We start from the raw sequence: 7,210 nt of genomic DNA on the forward strand, positions 1-7,210 counted from the left end.
GGATAAGATTTGGAATCCTCTCATCAGGTTTCTTTTTTCTGTTGATGTTGAGTCTGTTCTTTCACCTTTGTGTTTCACTTTTTCCCTGCCATGCCTTTACTACTTATAGCAATCTGTGAGAGGCTCTGATCAACAGGACAAGAAACATGTAACCTGCAGCCCATTCCGATTTGTTTTAGTTTCTTTTGGCCAGTTTATTAAATATATCAGATGCTGACCAACATGCTTTACAGAAAGCAGTTAAAACAATCCTTTAACCTAGTGGAGAAAAATAAGGTGTATGCTAATAACATCAATTTCTAGGAGTAATTTTGTGTGTAATCACAGTGCATTTTTTGCTTTTCACACACCATTGTACATTGTATGTTCTGGAGTAAGAAAAGCCTAGCCCTGTCACTAACCCTTACCATTTTGGATGTCATGCAACAGCCATACCCTATCCTACCCTTATGTGTTAAATCTGGAATTTCAACTATGAGCCAGTAAGTAAAATTTGATGGAAGGACTGGATCAGCAGCAGATTAGACCCCATGGCTTTGGATAATACATATGGGAGCAAAGTTCAGCTGTCTGCATATTTTTAACCTTGCGGAACATGAAAAACTCAAGGAAGAGCCTTCAAAACTCAGTTATGTCTTATCACAATATGCTGTACATTTATCATAACTGGTTTTGCATGATCAGACTTGCAAGCTAGCTAACCTGTTATCCTATAAATCCCCAAAGCACTTAAACTCCACCAATAAATTCATTTCAGCCTCGGAGAAATCCTTTAGAATTACTGTTTTTTTTTTTCCTCTGCTGCACAGTTTTTATTGTGAAGAAAGACAGGAAGGGCAAAAGAATAAGGGGGCAATCGCAAGCTGCGAAGGTCCTGGCCCGATTCAAACATGGTTACATGATTAAAGAAATCTAAGACTTTAGCTGTGCCTCCAAGAAAGCTCTGCCACCTTCAAAATATGAGATCCAAATAAATCACAAACACAAGGAAAGGATCAAGCAGCACACTCCGTTTACTTTTATTCGCAGGTCAAACTCTTCCAGTGGCCCAAATATGAGCGTGTTTAGCTGAAATTTATGTGTCGAAATAAATTCCAGATTTGACCTTTGACACTGCATGCTGCTACGTCAGGTCAGACTCAGCTTTACAGCGAAAGGCAAAGTACACAAATAAACGAGCTAGTGTGGAAGTCATAAAGCAGATAAGAGCTGTGCTAATGGCAACTATGTGGTCAACTGGTGGGACAGCCTCAAAATGTGTGTGTGCGTGTGTGGGGACATAAATCAGTTTACACGGGTACACTGGGTGGGAAGTTTGGGGCACCTTGTTTGGTTTTTGTGAACCAGTAGCAAGTCGGCATGACATAAATCTTTAAATCTAAGTGTAAAGATGTGATAGGATAAGAAGGGATCATGCAAGATCATGAAGGTAGACCTTGAGATAACAAATAAAAGCCAATATAATGTTCTCTGAGGTAGAGGAAACACAACTTTGTTTGTGTAACTGTTAGCTTGCAAAGTACAGCAGCACAGCCCAGATCCCACAAATGATTAATTCGAGGTCGCCCTCCAAGTTTGGCTTGATCTGGGGTCAGAAAGTGAGGTGTGTATGTGTGTGTTTAGGCCTGTGATACCTGTGTTTTGGGAGGGAATAGCAGCGTTAATGATAATGCTCCTTGTTGTTGTGCTAATGAGATACAGTTGGTATTGCTGCCACTTCAATTGCTTCACACACTCACCACACAGTTCTTACAATGAAACCCATTGACACGCCCCTAACTTAGACGCTTTAAGCAAATGCACCGAGTTTGGAGGAGCTAACGTCCGTTTGCTTGGCCGAGCTGCTTCACTTTGAACACAGCACAGTTATCAGTGTCCCCCACAGAAGAAAGAGAATTTGTGGCAAAAGAATTGAGGACTGTTAAATTATAAATAAGACTGCCAGCAGTACACAGACCAAACATTTCAGCCACGTGTATTCTATTTACACTAAAAGTCATTTAAAAGGAATTTAAGTTCTCTCTCAGTTGGCTGTTCTACAGTCAAAATTACAGTGGTTCAGGTCAAAATAAGAGGCACCATTTAGATTTTAATTGGAATATTTATTATGCTTATATGATTATTCCAACCATTTAAAATGTGCTATATAATTAGGTCAGTGATTGTGGATGTTATTTACAATACATGTGACCTTTGAGTTTGTGGGTCTTTTCCACTTCCACTACAAGAATTAAAATATCTGTGACCTGCAGTTTCCAAAGAAAGATATAATCTTTTGTAATTGTTATATTTTACGTATTGTGTCTTAAGCCAACTTGTATTTCTTCATACTTGAAAACTGAAGCTTTAAAGTCAGTATTTGGTATGACCACCATTATTCTTCATCACAGATTGAACTCTCTTAGGCAAACTTTCTAGCAATTTCTTTAAGCAGTTTTAGGGAATGGTCCTCTGGGGTTCTCCAAGGGCATGCACAACTTTACTCTGGATGTTGGCTGGTTTTGTTCTGTTCTCTGTCAAAATGATCCCACACTGCATCTCTGTGCTTGTCCTGCTCTCACTGCAGTGCTCAGTACTGTTGACCATAATTTTGTACTACAGAGATTAGAGTATGCTGTAGTTATTAAAGGTACTGTGCTGAAGGGATTTGAATAATATCTAATAGACACAGTTTTGCTCATGTAAATGCAGAGTTCTCTTCACACACTTTGATTAATTATGGAGTTCCACAGGGTTATGTGCTAGGAACAACTCTGTTTACATTATACATGCTATGCATCTTCTATGCAGATGATACGCAACACAAGTCAAATGACACACACCAATTAGTTAAACTGTAGGGATGTCTTAAGCACAAAGAACTGGATGACCTCTGATTTCCTATTTCTAAATTTAAGTAAACTGAACACTTTGCATTTAATTTTTAATTAGTGTATCTTTAGTTCTGTCTTCCTCACCTCCTCAGCCGGTCACAGCAGATGGCTGCCCTCCCCTGAGCCTGGTTCTGCTGAAGGTTTCTGCTTGCTCATAGGGGGTCATCTGATTGTGGGGTTTTCTTTGTATCATTTTAGGGTCATTGTGGCCAAATAGTTCAATATTTGTCGTGTGTAGACTCTGAAGCAGGGCTGCTTCATCGTAGTCCCTCACAGTCCATGCGATGTAAAACTGGCTTCACTGTGGACGCGGGCATTGGTGTTCCAGCAGTTTCCAGTTCAAGGTTTGAGCCTTTGTTGTTCCTGGGTTGTTCTTGAAGATCTTAACTAATTTCTCATCTGAGGATGACAGTTTGGGTCTCCTTCCAGACCTTGACAAAATGGCTTGTACTTACGTACAATTGTTTGAACAGATGAACTTGGGATCTGCAGTTGTTTAGAAATGGCTCCACGAGACCTTCCCCACTTATCTTAATCTACAGTTCTCCTTCTTACATTTTTACTGAGTTCGTTGGACTTTCCCATTGTTCTGAGTATTGGTCAATACATTGAGTGCTTTCAAACAAGCCCCCTTTATAATGACAAAGAAAAACTGCTAGTTGTAGTCAATTATGATCACTAATGAGAATTTAATAGCCCTTGGCATTGTCAAGTTAAATGACACTGTAAAACCTTCATCGCCATAAACGATTTAAGTGAGTGTATGGATGTATTGAGCCTGTATGTATACATTTGAAAGGTCGTGTGCAGAGAAAACCCAAAATAAATTCAAACTTCTACACCCAATTCTTATTTTTAAAGTCATTAAAGAAGTATGCTGTGCAATCATTCTACCCAGGGAAAATAACAGCTCAAAGAAATCTTTAAAAGACAAAGTTACCAGGACATTCATGACCATATTGAGTATATGTAAACATCTGACTACAATGCACGCATGTCCTCTCAGGACAACTTTGCACTTAGCATCATATTCAATTGTTTATGTCTACTTTAATTTCTAGACATAAACAAATGTAATGTAACACATTACTCTGAGTTTTTAGTATGCGAATACTCATCAGCTGATAGAATCGGATACCTCAGATAAGGACTCCATCCCCCTACACAAGGAACCTGACCTTCCATACCACCTCTTTATCTGATGACATCAGTGATACAGCAGATCCCTCCCGACTCTCATGGAGCCTCCAGGTTCAGATAACTTTGATAGCCTGTTGCCTGAAGATGTTAATACCAGAGCTGGTTGGTGCCTGACAACTGATAACAGATTGGAAAGGAGGAGGGGCCATGTTGGGGTGAATGCTAATCACTTGGGTGAGGTTAAGTTAGGAGGGTGCATGCGTGTATGGAGGGAAAGTGAGGTGGAATAGAGGTCAGGAGGAATGTGCGAGGTGTGGCTGGTGGCTCATTAGGCTGTTTCACCCAAAAGGGACTCATCATAGGAACATCAGGTCCCATTTAGATTTAAATTTTGGACTATTTAACTGATGCTTCTCTTAAAAAACGACACTCTTAAAAAGATAGTTAACCTTAAAATCAAATTTACATATTTTTCCTTGCAGTGGCGTTTACCCATTTCAATTGTTTTGAGTGAAATGGTCAGCTTTAGAGATGAAAAATGTTTGCCTTCTTTTGAATATAACTGGGATTAGATGCCACTTACCAAAAATACATTTTAAAAGGTCAAAAGAAATCATAGCATAGCTACCCAAGGAAAAGAAGAATCCACAAATTTTGTTGTGAGCATTTCCACAAAACGATACCCACCAAACGCATCACAGTGATGAGACTTTACAGTGCCAAGATGTAAACATTAATGAGGTGTAATAATTGGTAGCTGCATGTTTCCTTCTTCTACATGTCCGTTGAAAAACCATGTATTTGACTCTGGAGTGAACTGCCTCTTTAAGTTGAAAAGCATATCTTTTACTTCTAGGCCCTGCATTCAAATTAAAGGCTGGATCATAATTTCAGGTTAAAAGTTGCTGTTTTGAGGAAAAGTGGAGCAAGAAGCCAGAGGCTGAAAAAGTGTTGACTCAAAGGATAAAAAGATTCGCCCACATATCTGGTCACTGAAGGCTCAAAGTATAAAGTGTGTGTTTACAGTGGAGAAAAACACATTGATGCTTTCTTTTCTTTTAGAACATTTCATAAGAACTTCTTCATATTTTGAAGTCTTTAAACTGTTGAAATGGCAAATATGTTGACTTGTTTCACGATGGTAGTAGAGTGCTGTCATTCTGAAATCTCCCATAGGTGTTGTCATAGGTGACTGCCATGTAGGTTTTCTATTTGCTTAGTGTCTTCAAAAAGAGCCTTGAATATAAAGCTAGAAACACAATAGATGTGAACCACATAGAGAGGATTTCGTTTTTCATTTCACATAGTCTTCAACTAAACAAAGGACTAAATCATACAGAACTGTCGGCTTGCGGCTTCAGTACAGGTCAGCTCCTCTCACTAACTCCCACACTCGTAGACTGCTGAAGCTTTCATTGTTGTGTATTTTTGTTAATCATTACCTGCGATGTTTGCAACACAATGGAACGAGCTGAGAATATGGGCTTTGTGATGCAGGGGGAACGTTGCTTCCAAAACACAGAGCTGAAAGGGAGAGAGAGCAGAGAAGCAGAGAGGGAGGGAGGGAGAAGAGGGGAAGAAGAAGAAGAGAGTGGGCAAAGACGAGAGTCTCTACAGCTTAATACATGCCATCTGACATATTGGTATTCTTTGCAGTTTAAACACATGCTTTGCATCAAAACTTTATGTTGAAAGTGAAGATTAAAAAGTTTATAAAGACACAAAGCTGTGTTGGTTTTGGTGAATCACATGTAGAGTGCTGTGCAAAAGTTTCTTTATATTTTGTGTCCAAGGCGCCTGACGTTCTTGTAATATTTTTAAGGCGTTATTGTGCAATACAGGACAGATATAAATAAATACAGAGATAATAAATTGATCCATTAGAAAATATTTTACATAGTGACAAGGGAAAAGCTAAGCTTAAAAAAAAAGATTGTGGCTGTAGTTCTTAAAACAATAAGATGGACATTTATGCAGCTAAAAACACATGAATGTTCATGCTAATCTGTGCAATATATATGGTGGTCCGAGCGGAAGGTGGCTAGAAATTCACACGTCGCTAAGTCTGTGGTTTCAAGCAAAAGTCATAGTCTGACTTACAATGTGAGAAACACAGTAATCTCATTACTTAAACACAACTGAATGTCTGAATCATATTTCGGGCATTTGATTAGCTGATTGTAAAAAAAGGGGGTAATTTCTGAACAGATTTGAGCTCATTCAAACCAGTTTCCAGACTTTAGCTAAATATAAGTCTTTCTTTAATAAAAAAAAAAAGAGTGACCAAAACAGCTGCAGTGGCATTAACCTCTTCACCTTATTCTTATTTGAAGCTCAATAGAAGGCTACTCAATGAAGAGCTTTCCTCCTATTCCCCAGCCCCACACTACATACACCCAGCTGTGTACATGAAGATGGATATCAATGACAGCCACTGTTTTCCCTTGCTTCTTCTCCCTTTCTTCTTGGGTTCCCTAATCGCATCCAGCAGGGAACTTCTGTCCTCCCCTCACACACACACAGAAGGCTGAACCCTGCCTGAACCCCGCTGCTTTAATTAATCTCACTGACTTTGTTAATTATTTGTTTGGCTGGCTGACTGCCTCTCTCTTTCTCTGTGTGCGCGCGCCCCTCTTTGAAGTATTTGGGACGTATGCCACAACTGAGAATAGCCTAACCCCGCCGGCCCAGCACTGATAACCTCCAGCAGAGGAGGATAGTTTCCACTTTTTCTTCCCTCTGCTCAGGGCCAGAAACAATTGAAACAATTCAATTCAAGCTGGGAATTTGACGTCATCTCAGGCTGCTCTGTCCTAGAGTATTTTAATATGAGAGGAAAGCTATTATAAAATATATTAATCTGGACCAAGAAGCTTATCTGATTCCAGAGTTTTCATGGATTGTTATTACTATGAGTGCACCAGCAAAAAGGGAGCAAGTCATATACTAATGTCACAAAAACACTGAGCATCAAATTAACATGAATGCTTCCCGTAGTCACACAGCACTTGGCCATGTGCACATCTATGACTAGAACAATTTTAGAATCACCACTTAATCCAAACTGCATGTCTTTGGGCTGTGGGAGGAAGCCAGAGCATCCGGAAAGAAACCACCAGGAGAACGTAGAAACTCCCTACAGAAAGGCACCATTAAAAGTCTCTTAAGTTTAACAGAAAAAAAATCCTTCCAACGAG

The sequence above is a fragment of the Maylandia zebra genome, linkage group LG10 (assembly GCF_041146795.1).
Source record: "Maylandia zebra isolate NMK-2024a linkage group LG10, Mzebra_GT3a, whole genome shotgun sequence".
In the NCBI taxonomy this organism is placed as follows: Eukaryota; Metazoa; Chordata; class Actinopteri; order Cichliformes; family Cichlidae; genus Maylandia; species Maylandia zebra.